A 26,632-nucleotide genomic window follows, 5' to 3' on the forward strand; every position below is an offset into this window, starting at 1 on the left:
ACATTTCCTTGGTCCTTCTCTTTTGCCTTGTGCAATTGCAAGACTCTTGCAAGATACATCTCCTTTCATGCTTTAACTTCTCTCATTTTCCCCCCACACAATTGTGCTCTTTCTTTTTCTCTTCTTTGGAAGCTCGCCCTGGTTTCATAATTTTGCTTCTTTCTCCTTTGCTTTTCTGTTGCCTACAGAGTTATGGGCTCATTCCCCCAGGTGCCTGGCTCTGCTTCATGCCCTGGCTGCATGCTAGCCTCATTTGTCCCAGTGACAGAAGGTGCCTACAGCTACGTCAGGATTTCTTTTGTCTCTTAGATTTTTCTATTAGGCCTTAAGACATATGCATAACACTCATTGAGATAGGAAAATATAACAAAATATCTTATATTTTATTCCTCTTTCTTCTTAAAATATATAGACTCTGGGCTGGAACTTTTCACTGCATTCAAGCTGAAAATTTATTGCTGAAGAAATTACTATACCAATATTCTTAATTATTACTTAAAATATATTTCATCTTACTTTGATACTTACACACATAAAGAAATTTTAGCCAGACCCTTATAGACTTGGGTAGAAACTAATGAAATAAAATTTGGAGCAACTCTTCTCTCAATATACCTATATTTGTATGGAATTACAGATATATAGATCTATTTATCTATCATTTGTCTCTATCTATCTTTCTATCTATCTATCTATCTATCTATCATAAGAGTAAATCTGAAATTGCATGTAGGTAATAACAAAGACAAGATTAATGGAATAGAACAGAGAAAATTCCTATTTTAAGATCTCAGGTTTACTGAGCAGCTGCTCAATAGGGATGCTGGCCTGAAAATATGCCTAAAAAGAATAGGCAACATTGTAAATAAAAGGTGACAGGAAAATTGGCTCCAGGTAGGGATTATATCATAATTATATTTTAAACATTATGAGGAAGCTATAACACTTTTTAATGAAATATATTTCATTTCTTAAGTTGAATGTGTTGTATACTAAATTGTGGGACATAATGACCAACTTGTTTATAACAGAAAAAATGCTTGAAAATTAAATAAGAAAGTGACAAATTTGTATTGAAGTAAGATGGTATAAGTGACATTACTTCAATGATACTGTAAATGGAAAAGGAAATCAAGTTGCCAAGATTCACACTTCCCTCTTGGAAGTAAGGAATAAGTATTGGTGATGGAATAAACAACAAAGCAGAAATATTGTATTTGTTCTGAGCCTCTGAATGGAGGACCCAGAACAGGGTCTAAATGGAAGCGGGTATTTCTCAGTGGATATCATCCAGATAGGGGACCAACTTCTGCTACACATTAGCTTGGCTAAACTAGACAATTAGTGTCATTAGTCACTGTGTATTGGTGGCTAGCTTAGGGACTCTTCTTTGAAGCTTACATTATGAGAAGGAAAATATGACTCTGAAAGGATGATTGACTAAAAAATAATACATAGCAGTGTCTTTGGCTTCCCCAGCGCTGGGGAGAGGCTGCTCCAAGTAACTGAGCGGCTGTGTAGTGTAAAGGGTTCTCCTTTCCTGTCACCTCTGACATCCCTACACATTCTCAATGGGAACCAGAACTTGTTCTTGAGTTTCAAACAAAGCCTCTGTCTATGACTAGGGAAATGAAGCATCAGTGTGGAACTGAGAACAGAATCTTACATAACCTGGTGAACTTCACACCAGACCCACCTTACTGACCACAGAACTTGACCCTGCCAGGGATGGGTTGATGGGACTTTCACCCCAACTTCTCTATTGCCTGGTTTAGGTGGTGACTATCACGAGGCAGTGGCCCCTCTTTTGCCCCTTGCATTGAGGTGTCCTGAGGATCTCAGTCTCACTGTCTGGAATGCACCGGAATGACATCAGCTGGAGGACACTGAAGTGGGTGTTTAGGAGCCACAGTGCTGATCTACAGCCCTGGGCAGGCTGAGAGGAAAGATTAACTTTTCCGGGAATCAAACGCTAAGGGTATTAAAGCGGGAGCTTGTTTGCATCAGGGCTTCTTCCCCTGGGTCCTCTGCAGCCCAGGAGCTGCTTGAGTCAGGGTTTGTGTTTGGTCTCTCTCTGCGCGGTGACCTTTCCTCTGTCCGTTTGCAGGCATGGGGCCAGCACATGTATTCCGTTCCAAAGGGGACTGAATGGCCTCAAGAGCCTGCCTCAGTCTTGGTCAACAGTTCATTTCTGCTCAAGTGCCAAACTGCAAAGATGGGTTGCTGACCAATTCACCCCCAGATCAACTCGGGGACAGGAATAGCTCTTCCCAGTTCCAGTTTCACAAAAACAGAGGGAATATTGACTTGGCATTTATTTTCTACCAAAACACAGTTACAGGAGTGGATATCTTTTCCACTTTATAGTTCATGTATTGCTTCAACTATTTCTCATTTATGCCAGAAAGACCTGTAAGAAAGTCACGGAATAGAATATAGGGAAAAGAATTGCCAGTGATTTTATGTCAGCTTCATAATTGAGCTCAGACAAAAAGTAATCCAATTGCAAATTCAAACCCTGATTTGAGGCACAGAAAATTGTTTTGGAGTTTGGATTACTCAACACCAATTCATCCTGTTCCATCTCATTTAATGAACTCCTTTTAATCAACAAATTATTACTAAGACCAAAATTAAAATATATTTGACAGAAAATATATGGTGAATAGGATATTAAAAGTACTTTGAACATGTGCTTTATTGTTCTCATCAGTAGCATAGTGTACTAAAGCCCCACCAAATTTCAAATTCACTTGAGCTTATTAGTAGCATAAGACCACATTGCTTGGAAGATAATTTGAAATCACTCAGGCTAACTCTAGAGCCCTTGTCCTTATCTTTCAAGCTGCATAAACTGTAGATTTCTAACAAGTGTAGGGATAGAGATGCCAATAGCAAAGGCGAGGAAAGGAGAAAACTGAAGAGAAAGTTAACAGATTCAAAGAATAAAGAGTTGAAATGTGAGGAGTACCGAGTATTCATGAGGAGAACTTTGGTAGCTCAGAAAAGATAGTTGACCTAAAAAAGCAAATTTTGGATTCATCAGCTTGTAGAGTCAAGTGCTGTGAACAATGATGAAATATAGGAATCCAGACAGTGAAAGGAGAAAAATTTTGAGAATATGACTCTGAGGAACACTACCATTTAAGGAGTAGTTGGAGGAAGAAAAATTACCTTTTCTCCCTCTTTTCACATGCAAATAGATGAAAGTGGCCCATATTTAAAACACATCCAAAATATCTCAAAATGAATCAACGACCTGAACATAAGACTTGAAACCATAAAATTCACAGAAGAAAATACAGGGAGGAAGCTCCATGACATTGGCCTTGGTGATATTTTTTTTTTCAATAGGATACCAAAAGTACAGGGAAGACTCACACAACAAAGAAAATAGTTAACAGTCACGAAGATGAAAAGGCAAGCTACAGTTTAGAAAATATTTGCAAACCACATATTTGAAAACATCTGAAATAAAGAAACTCACACAGTTCAATAAGGAAAAAAACTCAAGAAGTGGACAATGAGAGACTGGGGATGGGATGTAGCTCGCCTAGCACACTGGAGTCCCTGGGTTCAAGTCCCTGTACCACGAGAAAAACAAACAATAACAACAACAACAAAGAACCTAGACAGACATTTCTTCAAGGAAAACATAAAATTGGCCAACAGGTAGATGAAACGGTGCTCACCATCGCTAATCACCAGGGAAATTCTAATGAAAACCACAATGGATATCACTTCATTCTCTGTTAGAATTTTTTGTTGTTGTTGTTGTTTAAAGACAAGAGATAGCAACTGTGGGTGAAGGTGTTGGAGAAAAGGGAGTCCTGGCACACTGTTGGTGGCAGTGTAAATTAGCATAGTCCTTTCAGAAAGCAGTGTGATATTTACTTGGAAATTTGAAATTAGAAAACCCATATGACCCCGCAATCCTTCTTCTGGGTATATACCCAAAGGAAATGAAATCAGCATCCTGTGGAAATATTTACACACCCTTTTTGTTTCAGGGTGGCCAAGATGTATAGGCAACATAAATGTCCATAAATAGAAGTAGACTAGAGGAAGAAATCTATATATGTAGGTATATAAATTTATATATAGTGAAATAAGCAAGCCAAACACAGAAAAAATACTCCTATGTGGAGTCTAAAAAACAAATAAAAGGCATATCCATAGAAACAGAGAATAGATTGGCAGCTACTAGAGGTACTGCGGTGGAATGGGGGAGGAGGCAGGAAATGGGAGAGGTCATATAAGGGTGCAAGGTTGCAGTTATGTTGAGTGACAAATTTACAGATTTTAGGCACAGCAACAGCACCAAGACACAGCATGAAGACTGTATTGTACGCTGTAAATTTTCTTAATAGTAGATTTTAGATCAGAGAAAGAGGACAATAAAAATAAATTTTTATATATATCCAGTAGTATACATGTACAAATGTGTTCTTAGCACTGTTTGTAATATCTCAAACTGGAAACAACTAATAATGAGAAACATAAAATTTATTTACTCATTATCCTTATTCCTTTATTCCCTTAGGACTTGTATAATTTTTTTATGATTTAATCTACTCATGTGTACATATCTATCTATAATATATATATATATATTATATATATATGTATATGTATGTATGTATATATATATATATATATATATATATATATATATATATACATACATATACATACACACACACACACACACACATATACATATACATTTCTTTTCCTTGCAAGGCAGAGATTATTTCTCTTATGGTCACCTACTGCCTAGTACTTAAATCAATACAAGATGTAAAGTATGATAAAAATAATAACAAACTATTAAATTAGAAACCATAATATTCCATGTAAAAAGTTAATAATGTTTTATAGTAAATATATACATTTACAGTGTTTGTAAAATCACGTAACATTAAAGCCAACCTCACTTTTAAAAGAATTTTACTTAATAATTTTTGTCCTCGTAACCATTTTTATATTATCCTCATTTGTGTTTTGGGGAAATCGTCAACAAATGTCACATAAACATTTTTGAATGACACTAATATATTTAATGTCTTTGGTTCTTCACGTAGGTATGAATTATAAAGTTACCCATACAGGAAAACCTAATGGACCCCCAAAAGAATGTAAATATTGAAGTCATAAATAATTATATTTTCAAAATGCTTATGGCATGGGTTAATCAAATTCATGACCAACAATCTACTCACTCACATTTTAAATGTAACCTCTGTGTTAGTGAATAATTACAAGTGACAATTGCCCAAGTGACAATTTAGCATCAAGAACGAAGGTGATTCTATTAGGATAAGAAAGGTTTTCATGTTCAATTAAGATATAGTACAGGACCTAGAAAGGTAAGAAGATGGAACACTCCTGGGACGATTCATGTCGCCAGCTCGAGAGCCCAGAACATACAGGCCACCCTGAGCCACCCTACCAGGGCATTCTGGGGGTTACCTCCCCTGAGTCATAAGCACTGGGTAGCAGAATTTATTCTGAATTTTATTTCAAATCCCATGGTCTTACCCAAATTCATATTTCTCTGTGTGGCCTCTCAATCTCTCCCTGAGAGTTAGAGACAGATCTTCATGAGGCTTGGTAAATGGTGAACTATATCTGGGGAAATTTAATGAAACTCTTCAAGCCCAGCAATGAGCTGACCCATAGAAACAATTTGATTGTTTTTTTTTTTTAATTGCTTCAGAGTAGGGCTTCAAGTTGTTAGTCATCTTTCTGTTACTACAACAAACACCTGAGATCATCAGCTTATAAAAAGAAAAGGTTTATTTTGCTCACAGTTTGGAGGTTTCAGTCCATGACCAATTGAACCTGTTGCTTTGAACCTGTGCTGGCTCAGGAAATCTTGGCAGAAGTGTGTGGTGGAGGAGGCCTGTTTCTCTTCACCTTGGAGGACATGGCTTCCTAAGGAAAAGGCATTTTTTAAGTTTATCCAGTTGCTTATCAAGAATGGGTTGTTCACTCCTGTCCTTAGAAGCATCATTCACAATTATCAAAAGGTGGCAGCAGCCCAAAAGTCCATAAATGGATGAATGGATGTGTGAAACGTGGAAGTTTTTGCTTTAGAAAAGAAGAAATTCTAGCTGGGCACATGCCTGTAATCCCAGCAGGTCAGGAAGCTAAGGCAGGAGGATTGGAAAGTTCAAAGCCAGCCTCAGGAAAAGCAAGGGGCTAAGCAACTCAATGAGACCCTGTATCGAAATAAAATACAAAATAGGGCTGGGAGTGTAGCTCAGTGGTAGAGTACCCCTGAGTTCAATCCCCAGTACTCACCCCCCCCACACCAAAAAAAAAAGAAAAAACAAAAGGAAAGAAGAAATTCTGACACGTGCTGCAACACGCATGGCCCTGAGGAGCTTATGGGAAATAAGGCTTCAAAAGTCAAAAGAATCAAAAAAGACAAATAATCCAACCAAAGTGAGATACCCAACACAATCAATCTCCTTGAAACAAAGTAGAATGATACTTGCTCAGGGCTGGGAGGAGAGGGAAGTAGGGAGTAGCTGTCTGATGAGAAGTGTTGTTTGTTTTGCAAGATGGTAAAGTTTTGCAGATTGATTGTTCAACGGGGTGATTACACTGAATATTGCTTAACTGTAAAACAAGCAAACAAAACAAAACAAACAAACAGAAACAACAAACTTTTAATTGATCCATCTGGAAAAATCTCACATGAAGAACCCATAAGCTGAGAAACAGAAATGCCCACAAGTATTTAGAAATTTGTAACAAGCAGAACTTTGCTACAAAACTCAAAATCATACAATCTCACCGCAAAGAATTTGATTCTGTAGGACTGAATTAGTGCACTTTCACCTTTCTTCTTCTAAAATAGAAAATGTTCTAAGACATAGGACCACTAAAACATAACAAGGATCTCAGCTGAGTTGTGACAATTTCACCAAGATTTCTGCGAAAGAGTTAGATCAATGCTGTCAAAGTTCAGTACACCTTGAATGCTTTTAGGGGTTATAGTAGCTATTGTTCTAGAAGAAATTTTAGGGGAGAATAGCCAACAAAGTAGCTTAAATGTCAATTGTAGATAATTTTGAAGATGAAAGGATTTGAGTGTGTTGAAGGGATCATATCTGTTGTTTGAGATTGTCAACTGTGTCCTTTGAATGCACAGAATAGAAGAAAATTAACTCTTAGAATTTCTAGAAGACACTTTAGGATTCTCAATACAGGTCATGAGATGTCTTGTAGCTAACCTAATGACCTGACTTCAATTTTTCAATCTCTGCTCTGACAGCAAGCTGGCCTAGTACATTTTATTTTTTTAAACGTATGAAGATTTTTCACATCTGTCTCTCATCAATTTACACATTCACTTGCTCATTTATTTGTTTACTAACCAATAATCAGCAACACCTTGTAGAACACTTATCTACTGTACAAATGAGACTAAGCTCAATAAACATGGCCTTTGCCCTCAAGAATGTCATATTTGTATTTAGAAACTTGAAAAATAAGTGTTTAGTTCTATTTGTTTATTCTCTTATGAGCCATTTTGCATGGCCTCTCCTTCATCCCATGACACTGGCCTCATTCCTCATCCTTTTCCTGATGTGAGCTCTGCTTTAAGTCTGCACACTTGGATATCTTTTCATCTTTATAAATATTTTCATTGATGTCCCATGCCAACTTGCCAACATTCCAACAATTAACTTAACTGATTCTAACACACTCCCCCTAAGCAAAATACATCTAATTTTGTAACAAAACCCGATTTCCTTTTGGGAGAATTATCTTTTTCTCCTTGGGTGGAATCTGTGAAATGTCCTGTTAAATGTAATCTGCCAATCAAGGTACTCAGGTCTCCTCTAGCCAGAATGAGCATGTGATCTAAGCTCCGCAAATCAGTTGCTGTTTCTGGAATTTAAGTCATATACAGAGTGAAAAAAAATTACTTAAAATATAATCCCAAATCATGCAGGCAAAAGGTCTGGGAAAAGACTATGTATTGGTGCCCAGAACTAGAGTGGCTCCTGCCCTCATCCCCCCCAATCGGTGAGGTCATTCCCTGGCCATGAAGAGTTCTGTCTGTTATTGTGGGATCACCTGAGTTGCTGTCTGCTACAGGGTCTATTTGATATAATCTTTATTGGTGAAATCTCTGTGTCTCTCGGGATTATTTATAAAGTTATGCCTCCTGTGGGAGGCCAACCTTACAAGTGACTGAGTTACATTCCCCAGCTGGGTGCTGAGGCTCTCAGTCACAGATATGTGGCACCCTTCTTGGGTTCCAGGGTCCGTGTGTTGTGCATGGGTGTGTCTTGCTGCAGCCCCATGGGTGAAGCTATGCTCACCTGTTCCTTTGTAATATAACCCCTTGCCCTGTTTAGGATAGAATCTTCCATGGAAGTGCCTTGTGTGTGTCCCCTTCTCTTACTGTGCCCTTGGGGTGTGGCCTACCCAGGTGTCAGTCAACCGGCTGACAGTGGACATCATGAAGATACTCAGCCCCCTGAAACCTGACCCCTTGCCTCATTTGAATAGCTTCCCTCAATAAAAGGGGTCAGCGCGTGCTCTCTCTCTCTCTCTCTCTCTCTCTCTCTCTCTCTTTCTGCAGACCCTTAAGGTCAGAGGAGCCGTCACAGCGACCCCAAAGTAAAAGGCATTTGTGTCTCTTATTTCGTGCAGCCCAGTTAGCCCAGTTTAACTGGAGTGACCCCTGAGCCTTTTAGTCGCGAGAACAGAAACCCGGCAGCCTCCAATATTTTGGTGAAATGCTGGGAAATATCTTGTGATGACTTGCCACTCGGTGCTGTCCACTTCACAGTGGTACCTCTGGGCATGATGACCTCACAGAAGCATGGGTACTGCCTGCTGAGGTTGGAGTCTGCAGCTCATCAAAACTCTTTGTGTGCTTTGTGCTGGCTCTGACCTCCTGGGACCTTCATATCTTAAAGCCATAAAGTGTTCTTTGCCAGCCTGAAATGAGCCTCTTTACCAATAGTACTGTTCTGTACATGAATTAAACATTTTCCCAGCATCTTAGAGATACTTAAATAGAAGAGCACTTTCTATGTGTTTCCCTATTTCCATTTAATTTTTTTTTGCTTTGGGAGATAGGTCTTGGAAAGACAATTATTAAAACTCTATTTGTGTGATTACATTCTGGCATTGATGATTAAAACTGCTCTTTGTGAGTTAAATATGTTTCCTTTGATTATACACTGGGAGGTTTTGAAATGACTGCAGAAGCAAACACCTGCTCTCCTAAATAATACATTAGAGTCACACTGAAGATCTGCCCCCACGTCTAAAATATTTAACTGTTTAAAATGTCAGGTGGGAAGCACTTATGAATTGCATAACCATATTTAGAATTTTTACTTTCCATGACGTTGAATGATGCCCATTCCTTCCATCTTACAGGTGGAGATTTTTGAGTTCCTTGGAATATTATTATCATGCTCCACCTAAACGGCCTCATGAATCTAGATCATCATCTGTTTCTATTTGCTTTCCTTAAAAATAAAGTTTCACTTCTGGTAACTTTCCTACTTCTTGTCAATCATAGAGAAAAAAATATTCATTCTACAGCCATTACATTAAGCAAATATAAGCAATTATGAAATATAAAATGTCTTTAGATTTTTATTAATGTACTTGTACTCTTTTATCTCACAGTTTACCTAGTGGAGAATATTAAGTAGTTTCACGTGTCACTTGTTCAAATATTTTAACCATTAGATAAAATAATTTATCCTTATCAATATAGAATTTAAAATTACTTATTCTTAATTTTCCATTTTTTAATTTATAATTACCTTTAATTTCATCCAGTTCTATTGGTCTCTGGTGATAAAGCTAAGTATTTATGACAATAAGGATGATTGTCATAGAAGGATAGATATTGCATAATCCCACTTACATGAGGTGTGCAGACATGATAAGACCATCACCACCATCCATTCCAACATACCCCACATTTACTGCATGTCCCTTAGCGTGTGTTGTGTGTGTTTGTGTGTGTACGTGTTTTCAAATTTGGATATTTTTTCCTTGTGGTAAAATCACTTAACATTAGATCTACTCTTTTGATAAATTTTAAAATGCACACCATCATATTGTTAACCATAGGCACCTTGTCATAGAACAGACCTCTAGAATTTATTCCTCTAGTATAACTGAACTTTCATGTTTACTGAGCAACTACTGCATTCTCTGTTGCTATATGATTTTAACTATTTTAGATTCCTCATGTAAGTGGACTCATGCAGTCTTCATTCTTCAGTGAGTGGACTATTTCACTTAATATTATGTTCTCCATGCCCATCCATATTATCACAAACATGTTTCCTTTTTTTTTTTAAATTATTTTTTAGTTGTAGTTGGACACAATACCTTTATTTATTATTTTTATGTGTTGTTGAGGATGGAACCCAGGACCTTGCACGTGCTAGGTGAGGACTCTATCACTGAGCCACAACTCCAGTCCTGTTTCCTTATTTTTAAGAACTAAATAGTATTATCTTGTACATATAGACCTCATTTTCTTTATCCTTGAATGATAAACCACACTGGCATTCCTATGATAAATTCCAAGAACTAAATGGTATTACCTTGTACATATAGACCTCATTTTCTTTATCCTTGAATGATAAACCACACTGGCATTCCTATGATAAATTCCAAAAATCATGATATAGTACTTTTTAAAAATATATTGATATATTTGATTTGCTAATTTTAAAAGAATTTTTGAGAGTGCATTCATGATGGATATTGATAGTGTCTTCTTATAATGTCTTTGCTCATAAAATAAGTAGGAAAATATGTCTTCCTCTATTACCTGAAGGAATTTGCACAAGTTGACATTACTTATTTTTTTAATTATTTGGTGTCTTTATCATTGCTAAGACATTTCAAACAAATTACTATTCTGAGTATCCATTTCTAGGACTTCTAATCTACACTTTTTCCAGCAGGCCTCCAGCAGGGCTCAGAGCACTCAGGAATGAAGGTCGAGTTATCCCCAGTGGTGTATTAACTAGGACTCACACCCACCCCTACTCTGCATGGTGAGTCTCCATGACTCATTGGCTGGGGTGGAGTGTGAGTCCTAGTTTAGGTAATACACCAGTGGGAATAGGGAATATCTAGATCTTCATTCCTGAGTGCTCTGAGCCCTCATTATCATGCTCTTATCAGGCCATCATAGTTCAACTCACTAATTTGTAGTTGAAACTGAATATGCAAATTTAAAGGTGTCTCAGTGAATCACATCAGTATCAAACACATTTCTCCCTGTTCCCAACATGGAGTAGCTAGTAGTTTCTCCTCAAGAGAAGCAGTGCCAACTACCCCTACCAGTACAGACACTCCTTTTTGTGCTCTACAGTAACTGTCTTGAGGAACTCTGTATCAGCGAATTGCTTATGTGGAGAAAACTGTCCTTGGCCTTCAGTTTTATAGAGAAAATCAAGGCAATATATGCAAAGTACTTCGTACAATGTCTAGAATATAGTAAAAATTCCACAGGTTCTTATCAGTAGTATTATAGTGGGCAATAAGCATGGGTAATAAAAGCAGGAAAAGCTATTTCTTATGAAAGAAAAATTCTGATCTCTGTGTTAATCAGTTTTCTGTTGCTGTGACAAAATACTTGAGAAAAATGACTAAAAGGAGGAAAGATTTGTTTTGGCTGAGGTGAAGCAAAGCATCATGCTGGAAGTGTTTGGTGAAAGAAAGCTGATCACCTCAAGGAGGCCAGGAAGCAGAGAAAAAGACAGAGCAAGGAGGGCCAGGGACAAGATTGACCCTTCCAGGGCACTCTCCCAGTGACCTACTTCTTCCCCTAAACCCCATGGCCTACAGTTCCACCAGCTCCCAATAGTCCATTCAATTATAAAACAATCATGGATTGATACATTGATGAGATCAGAGCCCTCATGATCCAAATACTTCCCCAAATCCCCACCTCTGAACATTGTTGCACTGAGGACCAGAGACCTTCAACAAAGAGACTCTAGGGGACATTGCAGATCCAAAATCTAACAGCCTCATTTTTGAATGCTGCACTCTTTTTTAGCTATTTGATTGTAAATTAGTTTTAATAATAGAAGGAACACACTACTTACTTTTCTCACCATTATTTACTGATGAAATCGTAACTTTTTGTTTTAACCCCCAGTACCAAAAAGGAACAAATAAAAAGAAAAAAAATCCTGACATTTTTTAAAATTGGAAAATCTTCAGCTAGTAAAATTCCATTCCACCACCACAAGACCATGAACAAAATTTGGGAGGAGGAACCGCAAAAGCTTGTGTTTCTACTAACACAATGACCAGAGCAAGTCTTTGCTATTAACTGGCCAAGAGTTTTGGGGGGCCCAGGAGAAACATCAAAGCTATGTTACATCTGGATTTATTAATGTGAGATCTCCTATCAAAGGACAGAGCTTGTATTAATTTTTTCACCCATTTATCTGTCAGAAGTATATAAAACATACTTGAGATTGAAAAAACAAGAGTAGGATGCGTATTACCAGTCATACCCAGTGTGAGTTCCTCGGTATTCTGGGAACACAGGGTCCGTGAGAAATTTATGGTTTATTCTATTGTCACATAAACTGGGTTTGCTCATTGAACAATTTTAAATTTTTTCTCTCTTTTCTCTATCCAACCTCTGAGTGTTCTGAAGAATCAATATTTGAAGGATTCCACATAGGAAAATCCAATAAGGAAACACAAATCTATTAAGAAAGGACAACAGAGTTCTAGGGCAACTTCTCCCTTTTACTAATATAAAATACAGGGCTTATTTCCTGGCTCTAAATTTTCTCGTGTATTTCTTTCTCCCACCTTTCCTTCCTTCCTTCCTTCCATCCTCCTGTCTTCTTTTTTTTTCTTTTTAAATAATTAAGATGTACAAAATAATTTAGATTTAAAGAAGAGTGGGAAATAATTTAGATTTACAGAAGAGTGGGAAAGATAGAAGAGCATTGCTATACAGCATTCATTCAGCTTCTAATGTTCTCACTTCACATAATAATGTTATATTTATCAAAACTAAGAAATTAATATCAGCACAATATCATTAGCCAAATTATAGACTTTATTCAATTGTTATCATTTCTTCCACTCTTGCTTTTATTCTGTTCCAGGATTCAATCCAGGGTATCACATTGCATTTAAGATTTCCTCTTATTTTAGTGAGGAAGCAAAATGGTCTATTCCATGTATCATTCCACATATCACCAGTTAAAAATAACTGAAGCTTGAATTTGAGATTCAGGAGATGTCAGTGAATGCAAATGAGCAGGATGCAGTAGGGACAGACACTGTAGCCAGCCTCAATGAACATGCACTTCTCAACTCCTTCTTCTGCATCCTCAGATCAAGTTGACAGGGAGGCAACGACATTGGCTTCTAATCCACCACAGGGGTAACTGTCTGCCTTGGGTCACCTGTGAGCTCTGGCTAAAACCAGGCTAGAGAGAGTTATTCACTACAGAAAGAAATGCTCTTCCATGACTGAATGGAGCAAATTAACCCACGAGGGAAGTTATATATGGCAGGAAAATTATTGTCTCTGGTATGTTTGCAAATTCCATCTGTGCTAATTATCTATAGATTTTCTTGCTTTTCAACTTTAAAAAACCCCTTAACCTGTGGTTAATTTTATTATATATTGTTCATTACATTTATGTATTTCACTTATTATGTATGTGAACCTATGTTTAAATATAGGTTTATCAATATATGACATATACACGTATATAACAGTGCATACATTAAATAAACTTTATAATATTTTCCAATTGCTGAAGAGAAAATTTGTATAATTGAATTTTCGTTAAGTTCAACAACACTGTAAATACTCATAGTTATATTTTATTTAGAATTATTAAGAATTTACCATTCTAGTAAAAGTAGCTGGAATGAACAAATTGGAAAGAAAAGTATTAGTCATTATCCTTGCAATCAACTACAGAAATGTGGGAAAGTGCCTTTAGACTGAGGGTGAGGAGATTGGGACCTAGTTACATTTGGAAAGTTATGAAAAAAAATGACTCCCTATCCTGTTACTTCAAAATTCCATCCTCCCAAACTCTGCTTTCCTGATCCACAATAATAAAATTTTTGCTATTTAAGGCCCACTCCAAGGATTCTGTTTATAATGTGTTAGATTAGCCATTTAAAATTCTCCATCCCTGTCCCAAATGTCAGTGAACTAATTTGGCAGTAACTGACTTCTTTCACCCATGAATGCTATTTCCTGGCTCCAACTAAACCAGAAATACAGGGACATAGCATAATCCTTTGTGACTCTTCCTCTTCTGCTCATGGAAAATAAAAGCAGAACAAACTAATCATCTCAAAATAGAGGAGTTTTAGTTGTTCTAAAAAACAGAACTTTGATTCATATCATCCTTTGATCTTTGACCTTAAAAATGAAAGAAAGAAAAGTTTTTGCCCTATTGTAACTTTTTTCTATAAATACAACTTGGAATTTACCTTTTTTTTTTTCCTGAGGGAAAATATTTTGAAGGATTAGTAGCAGTTTTGAAAAGCTATCGGAGAGCCAGAGGATAATACTAATAAGCCACTTCTCAGTCCTCAGCTGTCAATGAGTCTATACCTGAACACGGGGAAGGCAAATTGCACTTTGAGATTCCTGAATATGACTCAAGAATCACAGAAACAGGATGGTAGCTGGAAGCGGATGTGGGGATTTAGGTCTGTTTTTGAGATTTTCTTTTGTCTTTTCGTTTTTTAAAAAACTCAGTATAGACCTTTAACTCTGCTTCGTAGGCAGCTAACTTTGAAAGGGCCAAGATTTTTCAGATTTCCATTGAGAGTTTGACATTTTAGTATTTCCTGAAAATTTTCAGAAATTACCTATTGCATTTTGATGGTATCAGTGGTCTGGTTACGCCTTGTTATGTTTGAATTTTCAGAGTGGGAAAGAGTGTCCCGTGAAGAACACTGAATTCTTATCCCATTCACCATCCACCAGCTCAGAGAATCTCACCTCTGAGAGTGTCACCAGAGTTCCAGGCCAGAGCAGGGTCTGACTTCAGGGAGTCCCCAGAAACCAGGTCCAAGCACTTGCCCCAAAACTCAAACAGAAGTTGTGGTCAAATTAGAATGGAATTTATTCAGTATAACTAAACCAGGAAGCAAAGCCCTGAGCTTCAGATTTAAACAGGGAAGGGGAAGAAAGCAGGGGACACATAGTGGGGAGACTCCAGAAGCACACTTAGTTCAGCAATCTTGGTCAAAATGTCTCCTTGATGATTTGATGAGTATCTCGGGTCTGGGTGACGTCCTGCTGCCTCCAGGGAGGTGGTATTTGAGGGGGTAGTCATCCTTCAAGGGATGACCGCTCCCACTTTAGGAGACAGTCCCATCTTGGAATGATCTGCCTGTGAAGGTCTGGCTCCTGGAATCTTGAAATTATCTTACTCTTCTCTCAGTGAGGTCAGCCTTGAAGAAGGAGGATTGACAGCTCTAGGAGAGGGTTCCTTGTATGATAAACGTGTCTACCTGCAGAGGTGAGCAGGAATCTGACCCAAAGTTTAAGGGAGGAAAGGAGACAGAAGGCATTAGACCTCTGCTGCGCCAAGTGAAGAATCAATGCTTTCGAGTAAAAGCAGCTTCTAAACCCCTGTCACAAGGTTTTCTTAGAGTTTTTGAACCTAGGCCCCATTTGAGGGTAATGTCTGATCAAAAAGGAATCCATACATGATTTCTGAAACCAATCTTTTGTCACAAGGGCGAGTTTTTGTTGGCACACACAAAAAAAAGTTATTTTTCCGAAATAAGAATTCTTTCCCTTGTCTGAGAAGTAAGATGCATGAGTCAGATGTTAACTTTGGAGATGCCAAACACGTCCATATTCAAAAGAATTCCCAAGATAAGAGGCATTATTTGGTTTCAGGCTTAGATGATTCAGAAATGACAGCAAATCTTATGTTTATATATCTTCAATTTTCTGGAGAATTCAAAAAGGACGAGCACTTATATTTATCATTCACTCTGGGCTAACAGGGTTTTAGGGAGCTTTCTTTTCCACATGTCAATCTTCAAGCCTGACACAAACTAACCCATCGTCCTGTGTATGCCATTACCTAAGAACAGAAGCTTGGATCTATAAATCTAAACCTGTGAAAACCTAGGACAGAAAACATGCAAACTGTGGTGTGGTCACTTGTTTGCCAATGAACTTGACAAATGGGATTGAGAAAAGCGGTGTGCAGAAAAAGACATCTAAATCATACATGGTATTTTTTTTCTTGCTTATGAAACTAACGATAGAAAATATGAAATAAATTACTTGTGTGGTTTTGATTTGCATTTCTCTGACTGCTAGAGATGGTGAGCATTTTTTCATGTACTTGTTGATTGACTGTATGTCCTCCTCTGAGAAGTGTCTGTTCAGGTCCTTGGCCCATTTGTTGATTGGGTTGTTTGTTCTCTTATTGTCTAATTTTTTGAGTTCTTTGTATACTCTGGATATTAGGGCTCTATCTGAAGTGTGAGGAGTAAAGATTTGTTCCCAGGATGTAGGCTCTCTATTTACCTCTCTTATCGTTTCTTTTGCTGAGAAAAAACTTTTTAGTTTGAGTAAGTCCCATTTGTTGATTCTAGTTATTAACTTTTGTGCTATGGGTGTCCTATTGAGGAATTTGGAGCCCGACCCCACTGACTGTAGATCGTAGCCAACTTTTTCTTCTATCAGACGGCGCGTCTCTGATTTGATATCAAGCTCCTTGATCCATTTTGAATTCACTTTTGTGCATGGCGAGAGAAAGGGATTCAGTTTCATTTTGTTGCATATGGATTTCCAGTTTTCCCAGCACCATTTGTTGAAGATGCTATCCTTCCTCCATTGCATGCTTTTAGCCCCTTTATCAAATATACGATAGTTGTAGTTTTGTGGATTGGTTTCTGTGTCCTCTATTCTGTACCATTGGTCCACCCGCCTGTTTTGGTACCAGTACCATGCTGTTTTTGTTACTATTGCTACCATCTCACTCCAGTTAGATTGGCAGCCATTATGAAGTCAAACAACAACAAGTGCTGGCGAGGATGTGGGGAAAAGGGTACACTTGCACATTGCTGGTGGGACTGCAAATTGGTGCAGCCAATTTGGAAAGCAGTATGGAGATTTCTTGGAAAGCTGGGAATGGAGCCACCATTTGACCCAGCTATTCCCCTTCTTGGTCTATTCCCTAAAGACCTAAAAAGAGCATGCTACAGGGACACTGCTACATCGATGTTCATAGCAGCACAATTCACAATTGCTAGACTGTGGAACCAACCTAGATGCCCTTCAATGGATGAATGGATAAAAAAAATGTGGCATTTATACACAATGGAGTATTACTCTGCATTAAAAAATGACAAAATCATAGAATTTACAGGGAAATGGATGGCATTAGAGCAGATTATGCTAAGTGAAGCTAGCCAATCCCTAAAAAACAAATGCCAAATGTCTTCTTTGATATAAGGAGAGTAACTAAGAACAGAGTAGGGTCGAAGAGCATGAGAAGAAGATTAACATTAAACAGGGATGAGAGGTGGGAGGGAAAGGGAGAGAGAAGGGAAAATGCATGGAAATGGAAGGAGACCCTCAGAGTTATACAAAAGTACATACAAGAGGAAGTGAGGGGAAGGGGAAAAATAATACAAGGGGGACAAATTAATGTCAGTAGAGGGGGCAGAGAGAGAAGAGGGGAGGGGAGGGGAGGGGAGGGGGGATAGGAGAGGATAGGAAAGGCAGCAGAATACAACAGACACTAGTATGGCAATATGTAAATCAATGGATGTGTAACTGATGTGATTCTGCAATCTGTATATGGGGTAAAAATGGGAGCTCATAACCCACTTGAATCAAATTGTGAAATATGATATATCAAGAACTATGTAATGTTTTGAACAGCCAACAATAAAAAATTAAAAAAAAAAGAAAGAAATTACTTGTAAAAGCAAGCCAATCTTTATGAAAGAGTTTACCTTTGTATTCTCATCCAGGAATAGGGTCCCCACTACTCAGGAGTGAAGCCCTGAACTGTGTTGCTCCCTGCTGTGGGGTGAAGAGAAACAGATCCCTGCTCGTCGCCAAGAGGCTAATTTCCCCTAGAAGATGCTGCCTGTGAAATTTAATGAGTGAGACCTGGCCAGACCTTGGCTGCATCGCATCTCCTAAAAGATGCCATTGTCATTTGCAAATGAAGGGTGCTTGTCTTTGGATGGCTGTTGAATGCACACCTGCATAACCCTCAGAGAAAACCAATCTACTGACTCTCCCTCCTTCCACTCTATCTTTGCTCCTCCCCATTTAGAGAATTTATACCACTGAAGGAGCAAACTGTCATCCAATCATCTTATAAAATTTATGACATATTTTATTTTCCATTTTATACTAAAATACTCGTTCTCATACAGGAACATGTCTCCCATCACTCATGGACCTTAACGCATGTCAGACCTTGGATCAGAAAAATAATATTCTGTACTCTTTGTCTTTTATTTCTCTGATACTTTCTCTGCAGTGAATTCTCTCTCTAGAGGCTGATGTGTTTACTCTTCTGGTTGTGTAAGCCTTTATCCCCCCACCACCCGCCAAACTCTTAAAACTGAGTGTTTAGGGCTTAGTAATATAATGCTTTCTATTGAACACTGTGGTTTTGCATTTTCGAATGCCTAACCTATGTAGACTTTTTTGGCATGTTTGATTGAATGGACAATAGCAACTTGGACTTCCATAATTCCACTGATTTGCTTCCTCTCAATCTGAGTGCTGGGATAACCCTTAGCACAGAAGAGATACTTGTAAAAAGCTATTAATACATTGATGTTTGACTGGGAGAAACATCTAAAACATGAGGATGCAAATAAGGAAATAAAGGGAGAGAAAATAGTGAGCATCCAACCCTTCCAAGAACATACTATAGAGTGACCAAATATCAAACAACTCTGTAGAAGGCTTTGATTAAAATGAGTCATCTTGGGAATTGTTGCAATTCTTCATGTCTATAATGTTCCATATTAAAACAAAAATGCCTCCATTGAAAGCCGATAATAAAAATGTCAATGAGGGAGGTACCCACTGGAAATTTGAAATATTAACTAAAATAATAAAATCATTTAAGTGAGCCAACCTGTTCCTTCAGCAACCTTGCCTTCCTCACTCTCTTAAATTCCTGTTAAGGCTCATCTCTGTCTCCTTTCCTCATTTCTTTTTTTTTTTTAATTTTTTTTATTGGTTGTTCAAAACATTATAAAGCTCTTGACACATCATATTTCATACATTAGATTCAAGTTGGTTATGAACTCCCAATTTTACCCCAAATACAGATTGCAGAATCACATCGGTTACACATCCACATTTTTACATAATGCCCTATTAGTAACTGTTGTATTCTGCTACCTTTCCTATCCTCTACCATCCCCCCTCCCTCCCCTCCCATCTTCTCTCTCTACCCCATCCACTGTAATTCATTTCTCTCCTTGTTTATTTTCCCATTCCCCTCACAACCTCTTACATGTAATTTTGTATAACAATGAGGGTCTCCCTCCATTACCATGCAATTTCCCTTTTCTCTCCCTTTCCATCCCACCTCATGTATCTGTTTAATGTTAATCTTTTCTTCCTGCTCTTCCTCCCTGCTCTGTTCTTAGTTGCTCTCATTATATCAAAGAAGACATTTGGTATTTGTTTTTTAGGGATTGGCTAGCTTCACTAAGCATAATCTGCTCTAGTGCCATCCATTTCCCTGCAAATTCTATGATTTTGTCATTTTTTAGTGCTGCGTAATACTCCATGGTGTATAAATGCCACATTTTTTTTATCCATTCATCTATTGAAGGGCATCTGGGTTGGTTCCACAGTCTAGCAATTGTGAATTGTGCTGCTATGAACATCGATGTAGCAGTATCCCTGTAGTACGCTCTTTTAAGGTCTTCAGGGAAAAGTCTTCATCTCTTCAATGAGGATACTGCCTCTGTGGACCACCCGTGTTTGTCTTATCCTGATTTACCAATGGCAACCGGAGTAAAATCCAGTTCAAATCCAGTAGTGAAAATCCATCCTCACCTTCTGTGTATGATGCCTTATAATCTCATATTTTCTCCCTCTTTGGCATTTAGGATATATTACCAATATTTCTTCCTATTTCCCAAAGTACTAGATTTTATTCTCTTCTAAGGGACTTATCCCTTGAATTTAAGCTGTTGAAGCAGCAACAGTATTTTTTTAATCACAGTATAACCCACCACATATACCATATTGTCTAAAAAGTGGATGTTTAATGTTATTTGCATGAGTGGATTTTTTTAAAAAATGGGTTAATATTAGAAATGAAATAAAATAATTTTTATGTAACTCATTCTCGAGATTCAGATACTGAGGTTCATGGAAATTCAGTGACATGTCCATGGTCACAGAGTCAATCAGCAGAAGTAGAACAGGAACTGAGGTCTTTGTCATGTAAATCCTGAATTCTCTTCTTATGCTACCTGCTAAATGCAACTTTCTTCTGTAGTAAGCATCCCTAGAGTTCAAATCATGGCGATTTCATCTGAAATCCCCTGGAAGCCTAGGAATTTAAAGAATTTTAAAAGATCATATCCTTATTTATAGAAAAATATGCTGCTAAAATACTAAGTTCATAATACTACTCTGAATTAAATATTTCTAATTATTCCTCCAACTGTTTTTTTCCCCTCATTTTGCTTGAAAATTTTTCAAAATGAAACAGTGGTTTCTATCATACAAATAAGCCCCCAATTGCTCAGCCCATTTGCCAATCAGTAAAATCATTATAATGAGTCAGAAAGTAATGTTTCTCTCTTAAGCCACTGAGTCACTCCAGAGGATCAAGTCTTGAGATTGGAATCATAGGATCTCCTTATTGGAAGGAACTGGAGATGTCATCTAGTCTGAAATCTCCCTAAAGCAGTAATTTGCTTCTGATTGATGACCATTTACTCTGTAACAGAGTAGTTTGGAAGCTCCGTTGCATTTATTCTCATCTCCTTTAGAACAGCACATAATTTCTTCTGAAAAGCCTCACTGTTTCTCGGACATGGCATACAAGCTATCCAGGGCCACATGATCTGAGTTCAAATCCTCTCTCTGGTACTTAATAGCTACGTGATCTTGGGATAATTGATACCTCTGAATCCTAGTATTCCCCATTTCTAAGACAGAGGTTAATCACAGAACTGAAGGAGAAGTTATGGGCCTGCCATACAGAGGCAAAGGCTCGACAAATAATAACAGAATGACCAATGTGTAGTAAACAATGCAGAGATCTCTCTGCCCTGTTATGTTAAATTGCCAGCAATTTCCTGATGGTAGTGCTGATTCTCTAACTTCCTCAGACTCATTTCCTCTCCTTATTTTCCCCTCTCTTCCGTAAGCCTGAGAACCAGAGCTTCTGTAAGCTCCTCTATGTTCTCCACTCTAGGGTTCACTAGGTACCATGTTGATTCACAAAAATGTTCATCATCTCAGACACAAACACACACACAAGTGTTTGCTAGATTTCCTTGGTACTTATATTTCCTGAATCTCAAATTCTCTCAAGATTATCCTTGAGAAACTCATGTGGGAATTTCCATGACTGCCAGGGTTTAGAAGCTCTGACTATGTGGAAGACTTCAAAATTCTGTTCTTGAATCTGCTAGATGCTCCCCTTTCTTGGATCTTCCTGCTGATAGTCAACTGTCAGGACCAGTCTCCTTCAGAAAACACAGGAGCATACACATGTCACCCAATCAACCTGGACTGGGTTGGTGATCTCCTGGGGTATTTTTCTGGAGAATGGGATTTTGGTAGAATGATCACACTGTTGTTAAGGTCTGTGTAACTGTCCATCTGTCTTAATTTTTCCTTCTAATTATAACCTATGCACTTTAATTTTTCTGTACACTTTGTTTAAACTTACTAGTCAAGACTTAAGCATTCTGCACTTACCTGAATGTGCCAGAGCTCTGTGAATTTCATTCATTATTATCCTTTTTTTTTCAACCAAGTTTATTTATTCCTATCAAAATTATGTGATTCCAGTTGTATTATTGGCATGAATTTCGGTATGAAATAACTTCTTAGAAAGATAATTCATTGCTAGTCCAAAGCACATTGTGAAGCCCTCTGCCTGCTTTGTCTTTCCTGTGCTGACCCTTCCTCTTGTCCTACGCCAGTCCACCTTCACACTATGAGCAATCTTGTCTTATTCCCCGAGACCCAGACCCACCCTTCTAATGGCTCCCTGTGTTTCTATGATCCTGTATTTAACTAAATCCTTTCAGCAAAATTTGTAAATAACAGGGACTTGAAAAATCCTATGCTCTTTGTCTCAGTTTTAGGAATTTCCTCTAAAGAAATAAATCAAAAAGAGTAAATACAGGATTTCTCTAGAATTTCCTTCAGGCAGTCTGTCTCCAGAATACATTCTTTAATTGTGATTCGATGCCACCTTTGATATTTACATTGGTATATGAACTTAACATTCTTGTCAACTTGGTTAGAAAAATTAAGAACACTAATTTGTTTAAGCAGTATCTTAACACTTTTTTTAATTTTTATTTTTGATACTGGGGATTGAACCCAGGAGCTCTTAACCACTGAGCCACATCCTCAGGCCTTTTTTATATTTTATTTAGAGACAGGGTCTCACAGAGTTGCTTAGGGCCTTGCTAAGTTGCTGAGGCTGGCTTTGAACTTGTGATCTTCCCCAGCCACCTGAGCCACTCAGATTACAGGCTTGTGCCACTGAACACAGCCTAACACTGTTTTTTAAATATCCTGATGTATTACAGTAAGAGTATTAGTGCGCGCACAGGCGCCCACACACGCACGTATACACACACACACACATTCATTGATTTCAATTATGTGAAACCACAGATTTATCAAATAAGGTTTGAAGAAAAAGCCTAGAAAAAAAAAACAGCATGATCACATTGATAGAGTTGTGTTAATATTTTCTTTAAATCCACCTCATATTATTATAACATCCCCTTATATAAATGGAAAAAACAAAAAAGAAATTAAAAATTTCTTGTAGGTATTGTGGAATAATGAAGACTTATGGAAGAAAGATTTTAAAGAAATAATCCTTTTTGAGCTCAGAAAAATCAAGAAAAATATTAATAAAGACAATACTATTCTGTGTCTTACAGACCACAAACTTCAATACCACAAGGCACTAGATTCTAATGAGGTAGAACAAGTTAATTTTTCTCTTCAACATATTAATAAAAAAGCCATCACTGCCCCTTTAACTGAGGATGACCAGTTTTTACATTTTTTTCATTCAATAACATTTAAATTTCCTTAAGCTGTAGTAGAGTTTCTAAAAAGGAATTTGATTTCTACCATTTTCTAATCACTATTGATTAAATTGTGATTTTATTTACAAAATAAACTACTTTCAATTGTTAGGGTTTATAAAATATCACACCTTTATTTGCTAGTAGAATTTCAGGATTCTTTTCTGAATATGCACAGTCACCATTGCCAGAATACATTTTAATGTTTATGTCATATAATTTCCTTTATGAAAACTTTACAATTGTTCAAAATATAGCTGAATTTCTCCTCCTAGGGAACAGCTTCTTTTAACTGTAGACTAAGTGCTTGCATCACAGGGAGCAAAAACAATTCCAGTCACTTCTCATCTGTTGAGGACCTGCTACCTACCAGATAGGTGTGGGGTTTGAGAGGCGGGTAGAGACCCATAGGAGGAAGTGGAAACCCATACCCATCACTAGAGCAGAAATGTCTGCCAAGAATCAATTGGGCCAATTAGAGTGGGCTTTGCTCTTTGTTTCTTTGAATAATTCAACACTTTTTAAATCCATGAATGAGTACTTAGTAAAACCATATCAAAAGAGGAGGCCACTGTTTAGTGTGTTTTCTAAAAAAAATTAAATAAAGGAACTGGTATCATCCCTGAATTAGTTCATCAATTGGTGCACATAAGAAAAACATCAAGCAGCAGAGTCTTAATTAGAGGCTAGTTTGGTCATTGCACGGAATACCACTGAAAAACCAGATTTTTAATTCATTGGAGAAAAATATTATACCTTGAATTTTCATACAAATTCAAAATTTCATCAAAGCCAAAATTGCTCTTGGAACTGCTGCAAAAAATTAAAAGCTCTTTTTTTTAGCATTTGAATTTTTAAATTAATTCTTATTTTTATGTTTGTTTTTTTATTTTGGGTTAATAAAATGCTTAAATCACAACCATAAATACTGAACTGAAACATTATACATCCCGAGTATTTAAAAGCTTTAAAGGCTTGAATTGCATCGTTTGGAACCTGGAAGATTATTTTAGAGTTTGGCCTTACTAAACTATGTTCTGGCTTCCCTTGTTTCTGTTAAGAAATCACCCTTAAGTCTTGTTGCTATCTCTTTGAAAGTAATCTGTTCTTTCTCTTTCTCAGATTTTTAAAATTTGCTTGTTCTTTTGATCCTTATTGTTTTTCCCCTATTTTTTAAAAATACATTAAACATCTCTATTATATGTTGGTTAACCGATTAATTGGTGCACATTTAATGCTTACCCCCTTCCATCTTTATTTCTATGGATTCTTGCTCCTCTGACTTTCTGTAAGACTTTTCTCTTAGCTTTCATCACATCTTTCTCTTTCTGAAGACTTCTCCTTAGTTTATTAGCTTTTATTTTACTTGCACCCCTTAAATTCTGGCATTCCTTAGGGTTTGATCCTGTGCTCTTCTATTTTAATTCTATGACTCTCCCTATTTGATGTCATCAGTTCCTGTATTGTAAACTACATTTCTTAAGCCTTGACTCCCAAATTCAATTATTTGATCCACACTTCTCTGGGAAGCTTCAGACCCACATATTTAATGTTTTACTGGACAGTTCTACTTGGATACCCTGTAATGACTTCAAATACAACACTATAACCCAAACTTTTAAATTTTTATTAGGGACCCAGCTAAAAAAAAGATGACAAGTAGAAGTATTACTATAGAAGAACCCAAATGTTTAATATGTAGGGTGCTAGTCAAGTCATGCTCTGAAGCCCTTGCCTTTGTAAGTGAAGTGATCTGATGTGACTCATGGCAATGTACCACAGAGATAGCATCTAGGGCAATTTTGTCTTCCTTGTCTGTGCTCTTAAAAATGCTTTTAAATGAGTTCAGATAAGGAACATTGCCATTAATTGGTAAGGGTTGAATGCTCACCAGGCACAGATGCTAAGCAGACCTCTCAGAAAGAGATGAATGATGACCCGTTCTTCATGCCATCATCAATGGTTCACTCAAGTCAGGTCAAGGTTCATTATTTCTTCCTGTTTCTGTTTAACTTCAAGGGTACCTTACTTGCTAAGAAACACTTTATAAAAACAACTTCCATAACATTGCATAAAATTCCTTCAAATTGAAACTTGACTTTCATGTTAAATTCATATTAAAGACAAATGAGCATATTTTACTCTTGTTTTCAACATGAATTATATGATATTTTTTATAGATGGGCTCCCAAATAAAATTAAAGTCCTCTCCAACACACACTAAAGTTTGTATTTTAAAATGTTAATTTTTAAAAAAATATTTTTTAGTTATACATGGACACAATATCTTTATTTATTTTTATGTGGTGCTGAGGATTAAACCCAGTGGCTCACACATATGAGGCAAACGCTCTGCCACTGAGCCACAACCCCAGCTCTACAATGTTAATACTTTTGTAAATATTTTTACACAGTCCATGATTTTTTAAGAAAAGAATAGGAAGATATCATAAAGCAGTGGTTCTTAAATATTTAAAATAATTATAGATCAGAAAGATTGAATAAAGTTCAGAAAAGACAATAAATTAAACATATCAATATATTTTAAATCAGTAGGAAGACTACTTAATCAACCTATGACAAAAATTATTTTTTAGATCCCTACCTCATATCCTACAGAAAAACAACTACCAAAGGTTTAAAGAATTAATGTACAGATAAAAAATAAATGGGAAATCAATTCACATAAACTTTAAATTACACACACAAGGAAACACAAGCAGACATTAATATTCCCATTTCTAAAAGGTTTTAGCAATTACATGGGCCTACTGAAATATCCAAGCTTCACAATGTCTTTTGTATTCACCATGATCTCCTAAAGGATTCGTACCTCCATTTCTCATCTATGTAAAATGTCATATTGGAGAAATCTCATCCTGCCACCTTATCCCCACATGGTTTTCCATGAAAGATTATAAAATCCATGTTGCAGCTAGACAATGACCTTTGAAGTGGAGTAACATGAGACCTTTGCTCAGGAGGAATGACAATGGTGAGATCATCCAATTAGATATTGAAAGATTTTAGTTTGAGATACAAGGAGAGAGACAAGACCAGATGCCAAAGGACAGTAGAAGTCATAGTTGAGATCAAAAGCCTTGGATAATTAGAAATTGTTGGAAAACAAAAGTTTAATGTAAAAAGATGCCAGAGATAGATAGATGGAAAATGGACCCCATTTTGTGTCATTTTAAATTTCTTCAGTTATTTATTTGATGGACTTTTAACAAAATACAAAACAAAAAGAAGTCACGCACACCACTTTTTATATTTTTTAAGCCATCAGGATAGGTGGGTA

This window comes from Marmota monax, unplaced genomic scaffold (assembly GCF_021218885.2).
Source record: "Marmota monax isolate L192 unplaced genomic scaffold, Marmota_monax_Labrador192_F-V1.1 WCK01_AAM20220418_F8-fsc00114, whole genome shotgun sequence".
Lineage (NCBI taxonomy): Eukaryota > Metazoa > Chordata > Mammalia > Rodentia > Sciuridae > Marmota > Marmota monax.